This window comes from Dreissena polymorpha, chromosome 3, assembly GCF_020536995.1.
Source record: "Dreissena polymorpha isolate Duluth1 chromosome 3, UMN_Dpol_1.0, whole genome shotgun sequence".
NCBI lineage: Eukaryota > Metazoa > Mollusca > Bivalvia > Myida > Dreissenidae > Dreissena > Dreissena polymorpha.
Window position 1 is genome coordinate 23,926,134 of NC_068357.1, and position 15,357 is coordinate 23,941,490.

At 33.4% G+C, this 15,357-nt stretch overlaps 1 long non-coding RNA gene across 1 annotated transcript; it reads left to right on the forward strand.

Annotated features, from left to right (window-relative positions):
- The first annotated feature begins 1,001 nt into the window (after positions 1–1,001).
- LOC127873311 (uncharacterized) lies at positions 1,002–5,027 on the forward strand. Its single transcript, XR_008046104.1, has 3 exons — positions 1,002–1,037; positions 4,185–4,235; positions 4,726–5,027. It is a non-coding gene; the product is annotated as an uncharacterized LOC127873311 (long non-coding RNA).
- Positions 5,028–15,357: the final 10,330 nt, after the last annotated feature.

Consider the following 15,357-nt stretch of genomic DNA (forward strand, 5'->3'; position numbering starts at 1 on the left):
GCAGAATTTTGTTATAAATGCGTTCTATATAAATCTAGCATGATAAACATTAGCTTTATCCAACTCTCACTCACAGTAGCTGCTCTGTATTAATGTGTTCTGTTGAAGCCTAGCATAATTAACATCACAATAAACATCATGTTAATCTATTTCTCACTTAACCCTTCCCACTGACTCAGAGGCAAAGTGAAAATGGCTATGTGCAAGAGCTTGAATCTAGTAAGGAAGGTCTTTAATGAAATTTATCTTTCTAAGGGACTACAAACATGTCAAAATATGTATCATAGTATTAAGGGTTAATCTCCTCTATGTATGTATGTATGGCCAGGCCTGGTGTACATGGTCTTCAAGCACCTTGTGGACCGATACAACCTGTACTTCGCCTACAAGCCATCAAAAATCAGCCCCAACATCCACTCAACTGCTGTCAACTACGTCATCATTGCTGTCATCTTTCTGCAGTTCAACTTCGTATCTTCTCTGTTATAAGAGGAAGTAAGTAAAGAGAACGTTATTTTAGATATTAATTATGCTTCTATGGCGTTGTGTAAACTTGCCTCATTACAGAAATATGTTCACTTATCTGGCAGCTGATTTCAAAACAAAACAAAAAAACTGCAATTAATAAATTACCTTGCTAGATGAGTCACTTATAGTTTGATAGTTCAAATTGTATGACTTCATTTAATATTAAGTTTACTGTAAACCTTAGGAACGAATAAATATTTGATTTTTGCATTGATTTACATTTGTACTTATCTTATATTTTTTACTTTATGGGCATGAGTTTAGATTTCAAATATTGGTAAAAAGAGTTGCTGACTTATTGTTGTTTACCTTTTATATTACTTTATATACAAATTTATGTTAATGGCATAAAAAACCAAAGAACACTATTTTGTTACCTTTTTCAGGCACGGATCAACCCATATCCATATTTTCTGATGCAATCCTGTTTATCATTCTGGTTGTGTTCTTCGGAAAGTGTGCTTTGGATGTTTCAGTCAATCACTCCATTTAACCCTAATAGATACCAGGTATTGTTAAAAGTAATACCTCTATTTCTTTGATTTTTTTAAAAAGCGCATCTTGGCTGAAAAGTTGACTTTCAAGGCCCAAAATGTTCTAAAATGGCCTTAAATACAATCAAAATTTCGAAAAATATTGTCACAAATAGTGCTCAAAACTTTTCTTCAGCTTTACAAATTAATATGGATGTAAAGAAAAGTGTTCATAACAAAAAATAAGCAAAATGTTGCATTTAAAAAAGAACGGATTTTATTACATAATATTATATATATCATAAAACTCATTAATAGTGAATACAGTGTCATTTGATTGATGTATGTTTGTAATCTAATTTATATTTAAATCTGGTGGGACAGCCTGCCCACCATAACCAAACCAACATAGCAGACACACAGGTTTGTACATGCGCAACACAATAATTGGGCAGGGGATACCCTTGCTTGTAAGAGCTACCAGCAATAGTGTTTACATGTACCGTAATTATTCTTAGTTTTCGGACTATGAAAAATAATTTATTTATTTTTTGTCCGAAAATTTAGATACGAAAAACATTAAAAAATTACGAGTGTCCGAAAATTTAGAGACATACGTGTTATGGTTGTTTGTCAGTTATTCGTATAAAATAAAACAATAAAAATGTGCAATAATTTTATTGTGTTGTACTCTCCTTTCCCTGCTTTAAAAAAGTACAAATACAACTTCAACTTATTTGCAATCTCTTATCTGAAATGGTATATAAAACGTCATAAAAAACAACCATACTGCTTCCTGAATACGATATCATTTCAAAGCTGTTGGGTGAAACCATTGTTTATTTTACAGGTATACATGGAAATCTACCCAATAACGCAATTGTAATTATCCATTTCCCTCAGGGCATTCTATGCCATGTTTTATTACGTTAACCTATCGGTTGTAAAACTTCATGATCGAAGGGTCCCAGATAAGCGAAAACAGGAAATCTAGTAAACTAGCGCTGTAAAATATAATGTCCGAAAAATTGGAGTCATTAACTATGGACGTAAATCTGTTTGTCCGAAAATATAGTCACGAAATAATTATTTTGGCTAAAAATATATATATAGGGTGTTGAAAACTTAGAGTGTCCAAAAACTTAGAGTAATTACAGTAACTCAGTATCTATGTGGTGGCTGGTTGACTGGTTCCTCACAAAACATGACATTTAATATACCAATAGAATATTGATATGCATTACTGACACCATATGAATCTAATTTAAAGCAATGGTCAAACTGACAACCTTAGGAATGTTTAACACTTGCAGAATTTGTGTGTAAAGGCTTTGCAACCGCCATGCATCTGATGCCAGATACATCCAGGTCAAACATATCATACACAGACCCACACGAGTAGTATTTAGAATTAACGAACATGCATCCATCTTGAGGTGATAGGGCGTCAACCATACTGTACACATTTTCATGAAATGCTTGGGTTTGTCTTGCTAACTCAAAATCGTGCAGCTCGCCTGTGATATTCCTCTGACGCATGGGACCTTAACAATTACCACTTAGATTGTATTTTGACGCATTTTGTTGTCCCTCAAAAAGTTAAATTTAATAAAGACTTTTATTACTAGATTAACATTTTATAGGCTTTATTTCCAACCCATAGATACTGATGAGCAGCAAACAGCATAAAACCGTAACAGACTGCGAGTTACTTGCAGGCTGGTCTGGTTTTATGCTGTTTGCACATAGCCCTTTTCACTTTGCTTCTGAGTGAGAAAGGGTTAAACAATGCTAACATAAATATTTTTTAATGAACAGTAACATTTATAGTTAGTAATGCAGGAAAAACAAATTATTTTCTACATGGGAGAGAGCCTTAGCATGCATACTTCTTCATTGTTATCCCTCCTTGTCATACAGTTCAACTGTGTTATGTGTATTTTGCAATGCAAAATGGACTATTTCGCAGGTTGGGTAATATGGTTATTTTATGGCCCCGGTAGGGTGGCATATAGCAGTTGAACTGTCAGTCCGTCTGTCTGTCAGTCTGTGTGTCCGTCCAAAAACTGTAGCATTGGCCATAACTTTTGCAATATTCAACATAGCAACTTGATATTTGGCATGCATGTGTATCTCATGGAGCTGCACATTTTGAGTGGTGAAAGGTCATGGTCATCCTTCAAGATCAAAGATCAAAAAAACAAATCCAAGGGAAGTAACAAGCTTTAAAGGGAGATAATTTATATTTATCATTTGGAATGTACAGATCATTTTCACAAGGGAAGTACGGTAATATAAATTTTACTTCTCTAGTGAAATGGATCTGTACCTGCCAAATGATATATTCCATGGGGATATAATAAAAAAAAGTTTAATTAAAGAGTCACAGTAGGGGGCGTTGTGTTTCTGACAAAACACATCTCTTGTTTTATAATTATTTATTATAATTTTTAATTAGGCCAAATGATGCTTCTATATTTTAAATGTGTTAACCTATATATGTTCCCTTTAAATCTGCTTTTTTGTGTTGTAGTTAGTGCTTAGCTGCTATAAGCATATTATGTTGAGGATTGTAGTAAAAAAAAGGCAAAGCTGAACAAAATATGAAATAAATGGCTTTATTGATAATACACCCTATAAACTCAGTCAAAAGTTGAGATTTTCTTCTCCCAAAATTAGTTCAAATTGCAGTCCCAACGTATGAGGCGGTTCATTACAAAAAATAAATAGTGAAAAACCTAGGAAGATTGACCTTGCAGTAGGGGGGGGGTGAATTTGATGAGGTCAGGAGCCACACTGACCACGCTTGATATAAGTCCCACTTTCGCATAGCGCTAGTCATATAGGTATGTCATGGATTGAGTGTGAGACTGTTTCATCTGACATTGAAACATTCCATAGAGATAACATTTTTGCTCTCGACTTCCAACATTCATGTAGAATGTGTGGAGGTATATAGATTTAATTCATTTTGAAAAGGGAATGCTTCACCATACTTATGAAACATAACCATTACCCTAGCACTTGATTTAGTAGCTGTTTATAGTGTATTTTCCTTAGATATATCCTCTGTATATTATTAAAATTGTACACTTATTAAACCTGCACGACATGTTATAGTTGAAAGTAACCTTTGTAAGTATGAGTCGTGTTAGATTTTCAAGTTTCTATCCATCTTTCCAGCAACTTGGAGAACAGACAGGTCTCTCAAACAAGAGGGAAGATTCCAATCAGGTAATATATTTATAGAAAACATCATAAAAAGCTGTATGTGTTGCCTTAAAAGTATTCCATTAATAAATTTCCATTCAATTGCTAGAGAGATTTTTTGTAATCAAGTAGGAATTAAAGTTATGATTATTGTACTTAACCTAAAAAAGTGAATCTTTATGAATCCAATTCTCGCCTAGGGAAATTACTCATACAATTTGCCATAACATATTCACAAAACAAAACACAAAATATTATTGCCATTCATACTAACTAAAACATCTATTTTACCATCATTTGTGAATGGCTATGATTTCACAGCCTGTTGATATTGCTTTCATCTCTGTGTGGAGGTTTATGAAAATTAACAATCAAATCTTAAGTGGAGCTTAGAACATGAATTTGTAAAAAAATGTAAGCAAGAAGTGTCTTATGTATTATGATTAAACAAGTGCATGTAATCATATGTATAATAGATAATATATTGTGTTTTTTTTTTACGTTTTGCTTACAGCAATTTGTGGCGAGTGTTTTGACAGAGCCCCAGGGTACATCTGTTGTGCAGTCTGCCTCAAGCACTCTGGCACAGTCCTATGGCACCATGACAACCACCCAACCAACCAGACAGACGGACGGAGATACATGAATGGGGAGAGAGGGGATAAATAGCCTGAGAATATTGTTGGAATAATTTATCGTAAATGTCTTTTAAGTGTATTTTGGTATAAAGCCATTCTATGAAGAATTTTTATATTTCAAAGTAAAATGGGATAGCAAGAGTTTCTAAGTTTTTATTTTTGATGATTTTTTCTCAAAGTAGGAGAAAATTTATGTTTATTTTTAATAAGGCTTATAAAGTAGACAGTGTTGTTTAAATATTTATGATATAATAACAGGGTATACATAACAATAATGGGGATGTATACCCATATTGAAAGCATTAATCAAACCCCTGGATTTAAGATGAAAAAGTACCTGGATCAATATCACATCTCTACTAACGTATGCTAACCAAAAGTGGCTTTTATGCTAATTTGTAATAAGATATGCATGAGCCATGTCATGCAAAAATGGGTCTTATGCCACATGCAGCATTTGTAGCTTCACACCAGCCAGTGCAATCACCCTGTCTGGTCAGGAGCTTCTCTGTCAGCTTTTGAGACCACGATAACTTGTGCTACTTTATAGCAGACAGGGTCGCTCCAGGCCAGACTGTGCAGATGTGCATTTTGGTTGGGACACTATGCTGCATATTGCATGAGACCCATTTTTGCATGACATCAGTTGTATGGCATTGGTTGTTTCTTTGTTACAGAATGTGTCGAAACCTGTGTTTCTGTACATATTGCCCTACAGAGAGATGTAGAATGAAATGGAGGATTGTGATTTGTGTTAACTTTGTAAAATAGAAATTTTGTTTTTTTTGTGTTAAAAATACTTTGAAATATTCATATTGTATGTTAGAGAAAACCAGATAAGTCTTGCATTTTTGTAAATTATGCGCTGAAAGATGCTGACAAAAATAAATTTCATGTACAACACTTTCAGCTTGCAGCATACACATACAAAATAAAAATAGATCCATACAATATTTCTTATGCCAAAAAGTGCAACTACATGTGTGTTAAGATTTCTAATTTGGATTTTTAAAATGCATTACTTAGCATTATCAGTTATATTTATTTTGTCTGCTTTTCGAACCAATTAATTTGAAAGTGGCTTTAATTTTGTTATTCAATGCATGGTTTTACTTAGTGTTCATTTACCATTTATTATCCGGCAAGAATGAACATTTACCTTGTTGAACAAAACGTATCTGGAGCGCAATATTTTATGTGGATTTACAAATGTTTTAAATGGGCTGATTGTCTGAGATAACAATATTTGCCATTAAGAAGGTGAGTACAGTAAAACATGTCTTATACTTGTCTGAAATACAGCATTAACCGAATAAGTTGAAAGAATTATATGTAAATGTATTCTGTGTCATCAAAACTATTGGTATAGAAAATAAAATAATATTCTGGTTGATGAAGTTTTCTTAAAAGTATGTATGGTCATTGAAATAAGTTGCTATATGTAAGAATGCCATCATGAAAGGAATGAATAATTATTGACTGCGTAATATCATATTGTTGTGAACTGATTGTTGCTATAATAAGCCTAGTTCTAAGATAATTTGGCATAATATATGTGTGTAAAATGTCATCCCAGATTAGCCTGTGCAATACACAAAGGCTTATTTGGAATGACACTTTCCGCTCTTTTTTAGTTTTTCGTTTAAAGGAAGTCTTTTTTAAACAAAAATTCAGTCAAGGCTGAAAGTATCTTCCCTGATTAGCTTATGCAGACTGCACAGGCTAATATGGAGCGACACTTTACACACATGGATTAAGCCCATTTTTCCCAGAACGAGGCATCATTAATTGGCTTGCTGTGCAATATTGTTGAGGTATATGTGAAAGTATGGCAGGCTTATCAAATATGAATCCCTATGTGTTTGTTGGGACGTCATGGCCCAGTACAGTGTTTTTAGGGGTAATGCTTGTAGAGATAAAAGAGTGGCAGGCACATATCTGTACATCTGGTCCCCTATCCACCCACCAACTTAAGTCTTAGAATAACAATATTCTTTATATTCAAGAACTACTGTAATTGTTAGTCAAACTTTGCATTCACCACCTCTATCTACATCATTTTTTATGCACAACATTTTTAGCCTGTTTATATTCAAACACTGGATATATTTGTCTTGGTTCTTAGCTTATTCTTTATTCTTAAGTCTAAGCATGGGTTGGTGAATAAGGGCCATGACCTATGAGGGGCTTTCAGTGTTGTTGTTGGAGAATTAGTGAGTAAAATTAGTTGGTTTGTTCTTGTTCACTTAAATATTTTTTTATATTAAGGAATTAAACTACCATTGCTTGTGGAAAGTTAAAAGTTGTACTTTTTTTAACACATAATTAATGCAAAATAATTTTGTCTTGCAAAAAATAATGGCAAACAACATGTTCTGATAAATTCTACAAGTTTGGGTTAACAATGTCACTCTTTGAAGAATTTTTCTAAATTTTAACAGTGAAAGTATGATTTTAAATATATATATCAATAAGTTTAAAGAACAATTATGACAATTATTTTGTCTTGTACAGAAGACAAAGAAAAAAAAATACATAGAAATGACCGCTTAGGCATGTAGATTTATTGTTTACATATTGAAGATACCAGTCAAGAGATGTTTAATAGGCTGATGTGTTTTACTTTGCCTTCATTAATTTGCCACAATCATAGACATTTCATTAATATTGTAGGCACTTTGATATAGGTTTGACTATACAGAAACATAAACTAATGATCATATTTCTGATGTTTGTTATGGGACTTTTTGAGACTGTCTATTTTATTTATTTCAAATCATAAAAAAGTCATGTTTAAGATATGAAATACAAATGATAAGTCATGAAACATTTATCATATATGTTTTGATTTCAAATTTCTCAAATTCTTGGCAATAAATGCATTAGTATAAGTAACAGAATCTCATTCAATGTTTGAGAATTGAGATTGAATTTATCTGTATTATAGACTCTGCAATTGGAACAACAATTTCTAGGTGTTTGTTATAGCCCACAATTACACCCTATCCCTACATGCACCTATATTCAAAAACACTCACTTTGCTTGCAAGTTTTGCATTGAGATTGACCTGCGGCTGTTGTTGTTTATATTTATTTGTTGTTGTTTATGTTTATTGTTGTTATTGTTTATGTAAAAAATATACTAATTAATCTACATGTCTTATATTGCACCAACAGGGTTATATCTATATTATGAAAATTGCTTTAATGTGAAATATTTTTGCTTGCTTTTCAAATCTTAATTATATATGATGTTGACGAAAAGTAACTACTCATAAAATATGAAAGAAAGATATGGGACTTGGTGGTCAAAGAACTAGCTCTACATTTTAATTAAAATTATGATATCTTCAATAACAACTTTTAAGGAGTTAAATAATTTATGTTTTACTAGCCAAGAACAATTTAAAGAACTGGTATACATTTATAACTTATTAATGCAATTGTTGTAATTCAGATAATTTGTCATATGATAAACAGGAGTATATTTTATTACTATAAATGTATAATTTTTTATTCACTATACAAGAGTGCTCAAAGAAACATCAAAATATTAACATGATTTCACCGTTTTGAGCCCATTGTTGATTGTGGTTTCATTTACTATTATAAACCAATTACATAAAAATCTCACTAGAATGTTTACTATATTCCACCAATTTAAATAAAATATAAAAAATATTGTCTTTTACTTCACTTTTTTAGCATAACAATAAATGGCATTGGATAACAATTAACAGTAAACACATAATCTTTAATTACTTTTTTCAAAACATTACTTGTAAAATTAGATCTTTGTTCTATTATCTGACCGCTGTCATTTAAATCAGATACAGCATTCTTAGAATCTGAAGACTTTGTATGACAGTTCAAATTCAAGTGACCTTCAACACATAAATTTTAGTCCTGCTGCATTGTATGACATTGCTCTTTATTTCTAATTGAACATCTTGAATTTATCTCTGGTTAATTTTCAAGTTAAAAGAAAAAAACAACAACCAATTTGTGTGATTAAACAACCAACAGTCACTTTAGTCTGTTCATAGCTTATTATGCTTTATACCACAAATTTAAAAGGCAACAATTTGATTGGCTCCAGCAAAGGTCATTTGAATGTGACCTCTTGTGCAATGTCATCAGATCAGTCAGCGGATTGTATAGCAGGCACTTAAAGGACGAGATTATGACGAGGTCGACACATTTGACTGTGACCCCTTGTGCAATGTCATCAGATCCAGTCAGCTGATTGTATAGCAGGCACTTAAGGACAAGATTATGATGAGGTCAACAATCTCATCATACTTTAAAATAAAACATGCATGCCCCCCCATATGGGCTGTCAGTTGTAGTGGCAGCCATTGTATGAATATGTTTTTTGTCACTGTGACCTTGACCTAGTGACCTGAAAATCAATATCGGTCATCTGCCAGTCATGATCAATGTACCTATGAAGTTTCATGATCCTAGGCGTAAGCTTTCTTGAGGTATCATCCGGAAACAATTTTACTGTGTCGAGTCACCGTGACCTTTGACCTGAAAAGCAATAGGGTTCATCTGCGAGTCATGATCAATGTACCTATAAAGTTTCATGATCCTAGGCCTAGGCATTCTTGAGTTATCATCCGGAAACCATTTTACTGGTTTGAGTCACCGTGTCCTTGACCTTTGACCTAGTGACCTGAAAATCAATAGGGGTCATCTGCGAGTCATGATCAATGTACCTATGAAGTTTCATGATCCTAGGCGTAAGCGTTCTTGAGTTATCATCAGGAAACCATTTTACTGGTTCGAGTCACCGTGACCTTGACCTTTCACCTAGTGACCTGAAAATCAATAGGGGTCATCTGCGAGTCATGATCAATGTACCTATGAAGTTTCATGATCTTAGGCGTAAGCGTTCTTGAGTTATCATCCGGAAAACCATTTTACTGTGCCGAGTCACTGTGACCTTTGACCTAGTGACCTGAAAATCAATAGGGGTCATCTGCGAGTCATGATCAATGTACCTATGACGTTTCATTATCCTAGGAGTAAGCGATCTTGAGTTATCATCTGAAAACCATATGGTGGACGGACCGACCGACCGAAATGTGCAAAACAATTTACCCCCTCTTCTTCGAAGGGGGGCATAATAATAATAAATTTAATTAACAAACCTATACTTTTTCATTCGTCAAACCATGACATAAAAGAAACTTCCAATTGATTGCACTAATATTCAGCAAAACCAACCGATATGTATTGTACGTGATATATATTTGTAGTATTCTGGAAAATCTGGGATTAATGCATTTGTGTAGTGTCCTTCCAGATTATCCTTTGCAGTCTGCACAGGCTAATCAGGGATGACACTTTCCGCCTACACCAGATTTTTGTAAAGGAGAGACTTCCTGTAAGCAAAAAAATCATAAAAGCAGAAGTGTTGTCCCTGATTAGCGGACTTCATCAGTTAATCTGGGACAACACTTTATGTACATGCATTAAGCTTAGTTTTTCCAGAATGTGGCTTAAATATACCTTGTAAGGAGTTACAACATTTGTGGGTTATTCATAAATTGTAAACAACGATGCTTTATGTTTAGGATGATTTCCATGAAAATGATGGATTGCATATTTGTTAACTCATGGGTAGAGCAAAACCAGTGTTTCAAATTTGTGTTAACTAGTTTTATCCCACTTTTACAGCGAATTTGGTTGATTAAAGCCCTGTTGATTAAATTTCTGCTATAATCAACTGCACGTCATGACGTCATTGTTTCGACAAAATGACGTCATAAATCAAGCGAAAATATCAAGTTTTGTTTAAATATAAAGGTTTACTGAATAAAAAGTGGGATAAATAGAATAATAGATTAGTGTTGATTATAGATCAGGTTTATCCTGCTCGGCACGAAAACAAAAAAGCACTCGCCAAGGCTTGTGCTTTTTGTTTTCCAAGCCTCGCAGGATAAACCTGACCTATAATCAACACTAACCTATTATTCTCTATGTCTGTTATTTTCAACCTATATACTTTGTTGCAGTACAATAAATTGAGCATTGACATTAGTATGTTTTTGTTAATGTATATTATAACTACAAATGGCTATTAAGATGTGTGTGTTATTGTACCATTTTCATACTCTCAGGTCACAAAAGTTACTCCTGAATGTGTTAGGATAGAAAAAATTGTGAAATAATAGAAATTGGAAAAACACAATGTGTTATAGGCATAAGATATAAACTTCCTTTAGGATATAACCAGGATCTGAATATCAAAAACAACACAAACCTTTCTTTTGAATCTTTATTTTGTGAAGAACAGATTGACTAAAAAGATTACCGATTACATATTGCTATACCCTACTGCATCTAAACCATATTGCATTTCTAACCTTAAATGGAAGCTTGCACATTCTGATGATGTGTAATTCTCAACTGTATTGAAATGGGTACGTATTTTGGAACTATTTCTTAGATGATGTAAATTTGTTCTGCTAGAACCTACATGTAATTAAAACTGTGATAGTTCGACCAGGGTGGTTTGTATCTAAGCCACTAGGCAAGCAGTTTGCCTCACAGAAGCAGTCTGGGTCCAAATGTTCACACAAACCCAACATTAAATTCCGAAGTCATACTATTATGCTTTTATATCTCAAGACTGATGCAGGGTCATGTTTGTTTTTTTCAAAAATGGTTTCATAGGATAACATAAACATATCAACATGCGCTTCTAATTTTGAAATTAAAAATGATCATTTTATATTTCATATGAACATACCGTCGCTGTTGTTCGCAAACCTTGTAGCTACAAAATGCCAACTTTTCAGGAGAGAAAAAAACGTCACATTTTTTTATAACGATATTTTAGAAATTGAAATTCTGTAAAAATACCAAACAAATGAAGCTGCAAAATACGGTATAAGCCGTAGACGCGTAACTCATACTGATAAGTCATACTGATATTCAGAAATGGTAGCTACGATATTTTGTCACCACAGTTTTGTCATTTTTATGAGAAACTACAATTCTTCCTGATAGGAAACCTCATAGCTGCAAATATAAAAACGTTTTTGTCAAATTTGTCCAAACGAAATGACGTACCTATAGGCAAAATGACGTCGCTACGACTTTTCGCCCGAAAAAAAGCCAACAATCAAGCTACAACATTTCGTCACGTGGCTTTTTTCAGGGACTCTGATTGGCATAGAGCTCTGAGATATAGCAAAAAACACGCACCAGCCTTCATATATTCGGAAAAGACGAAAAAAAATAATTGAAAATTTTGAAGCTACGAGGTTTGAAAACAACAGCGACAATACTTTAATACATCTGAATGTACAATTCTGTGTATGGCTTCAAAACATACAAGGGCTGTCCTGAAAGTTCATTCTAAGATAAAATTAAGATGAAATTTATAAAAACTTGTTATTGAACTATCCTTAAAACAAGAGTTCCGCGGTCGGAGATGACCGCATTGAAGCCGGATTTTTTATTTAAATGACAGGAAAGTACCTTTCGTGTTTTTGTCAATGCAATACTTAAATTACTGAAATATTGTTCAAAGGTCAAAATGAAATGTAAGTACTTTTCAAGGCATGAGCAAACCTTGTGTTATGTTTTGAATGCATGCATATACATGAACAACAATAACATTTAAGGTCACAAATATGAACTTGAATTGACAATTAGGAAAGTTTGATCTCAATTTTTTATTAGCAAATTAGTAACATATTGTTTGAAGTTTCCATCAATTTCACAACAATTTTAACATTTTAACATTTAAGTTCACAGTGACCTTGACCTTCAAATGAATGACATTGAAATGAATGACCTTGAAATGACCAGTGGTCATCTAAGTGTGCTTGCAAACCTTTACGTCAAGTTTGAGATTCTAGGTCCAAGCATACCAAAGTTATAACAATTTTAACATTTTAACATTGAAGGTCACAGTGACCTTGACCTTCAAATGAATGACATTGAAATGAGCAGTGGTGATCTTCTAGTACTGGCCAACCTTTATGTCAAGTTTGAAGACTCTAGGTACAAGCATACCAAAGTTATAACATGGAATAAGAACTTTAACATTTTTACCTACCAAAGTTATAAGAACTTTAACATTTTTACATTCAAGGTCACAGTGACCTTGACCTTAGAATGAATGACCTTGAAATGACCAGTGGTCATCTAAGTGTGCTTGCAAACCTTCATGTCAAGTTTGAAGACTCTATGTCCAAGCATACCAAAGTTATAACAATTTTAACATTTTAACATTTAAGGTCACAGTGACCTTGACCTTCAAATGAATGACATTGAAATGACCAGTGGTCATCTTCTAGTACTGGCCAATCTTTATTTCAAGTTTGAAGACTCTAGGTACAAGCATACCAAAGTTATAACATGAAATAAGAACTTTAAAATTTTTACATTCAAGGTCACAGATACCTTGACCTTCAAATGAATGACCTTGAAATGTCCAGTGGTTACTTACTAGTTCTGGCCAACCTTCATGTCAAGTTTCAAGACTCTAGGTCCAAGCATACCAAAGTTATAACAACTTTAACATTTTTACATTCAAGGTCACAGTGACCTTGACCTTCAAATGAATGACCTTGAAATGTCCAGTGGTTACTTACTAGTTCTGGCCAACCTTCATGTCAAGTTTCAAGACTCTAGGTCCAAGCATACCAAAGTTATAACAACTTTAACATTTTTATATTGAAGGTCACAGTGACCTTCACCTTCAAATGAATGACCTTGAAATGACCAGTGGTCATCTGTTAATCCTGGCCAACCTTCATGTCAAGTTTGAAGACTCTAGGTCCAAGCATACCAAAGTTATACCATGAAATAAGAACTTTAACATTTTTACATTCAAGGTCACAGTGACCTTGACCTTCAAATGAATGACCTTGAAATGACTAGTGGTTACTAACTAGTTATGGCCAACCTTCATGTCAAGTTTCAAGACTCTAGGTCCAAGCACACCAAAGTTATAACAACTTTAACATTTTTTATATTGAAGGTCACAGTGACCTTGACCTTCAAATGAATGACCTTGAAATGACCAGTGGTCATCTGTTAATCCTGGCCAACCTTCATGTCAAGTTTGAAGACTCTAGGTCCAAGCATACCAAAGTTATACCATGAAATAAGAACTTTAACATTTTCGAGCACGCCGCCACCCCGCCCGCCTGACAACATCAATCTATAAGCCGAGATTTTTTCGAAAAAAATCCGGCTAAATATATAAAGCCTTAAAGGACAATCTTAATAACATCACCATAGAAACAAGTCTTTGTTTACTGACTATTCTGAGTTTTTGATAAAAATACCAGCACATACAGTTCAGTTATACAAGTAAACTGGGAAAAACTTCACAAAATCTGTAAAATGCCTGTAAAAACGTGACTTTAGACAAGACGAGTTTATTGGATGTTATTCTTTGAGCACTGAAACAACTTTTGTAAAAACATGTTTGTTAGTGTTTTTTTTAAATTGTTTTGTTGGCAATTAGTTACAGGAATATAAATCCAATTGACTTAATATTCATAGGGAGACCAATATGTAGACAAACATTTTATTGTTACACCACCCTTGGTAACACATTTGATACAACAAATATGGTGATTTGATCAGTGAAAAAATGTTTTACCCTTTCTTGGTATGGATGAATCATTTTACAGAAGTAAAATGTACATGAAATGATTTATATTATGTTTGCCAAATATTTTAGTTGAAACCCATAGTTAACATATACTGTAGAGTTACAGTTAGCATATTCCAAAGTATATTAGTTTTTCGGCGTAGCTGTATTAAGCCAGCTTTTCACCTTACCTGACCTTTGTAAGTGTCCAATAAAATTCAAATAAAATTTCCTGCGGCTAGTTACGAATGAATACACTTCATTTATTCCATTGGCTGATTTGAGTATACCACCAGAATATTGGAAACATATCTGCGTCTTTGTAACACTTTTTACTGCATGAAACAATTTTATCTCTAATGAAAAGGCTTAATAGATAGAACAGTTTTACACTCAATTTTCGACATCAATACAGTTTGTGCGTGCACCTTTTATTTTCAGAGGATTGCCAGGGCAAAAGCGTTTATACTTAAAAGCTATGTTCTCATTTACTACTTACTTCCATATTCCTGTCAACATGTTAACATGTAAAAGTATAAAGAGCAGTGGAAGCGAGGCCTCACTTTAATGCATTGCATTTCAACCCGCGAGGTATCAAGTCAATTCGCGGCCAGTGTGTGAATGTCAGAGTTTATATACAGGTCATCACCGGAGTTCGCGGCCAGTAAAATAATCGTTATATAATAAAGACGCTATCCGTGAACTAGGTGAACTGGAATTTTCTTTAGACCAGAAATATGTTAAATGAAAATATTCAGCAATATAATTATGGTATGTCAATAATAGATTCTTAATGTGTTTTCAACAATACAATGATAAATATTATTTTTGATTAATTTAACAATAATTATTCCACCATATTGACTAATGTATTAAGCATGAG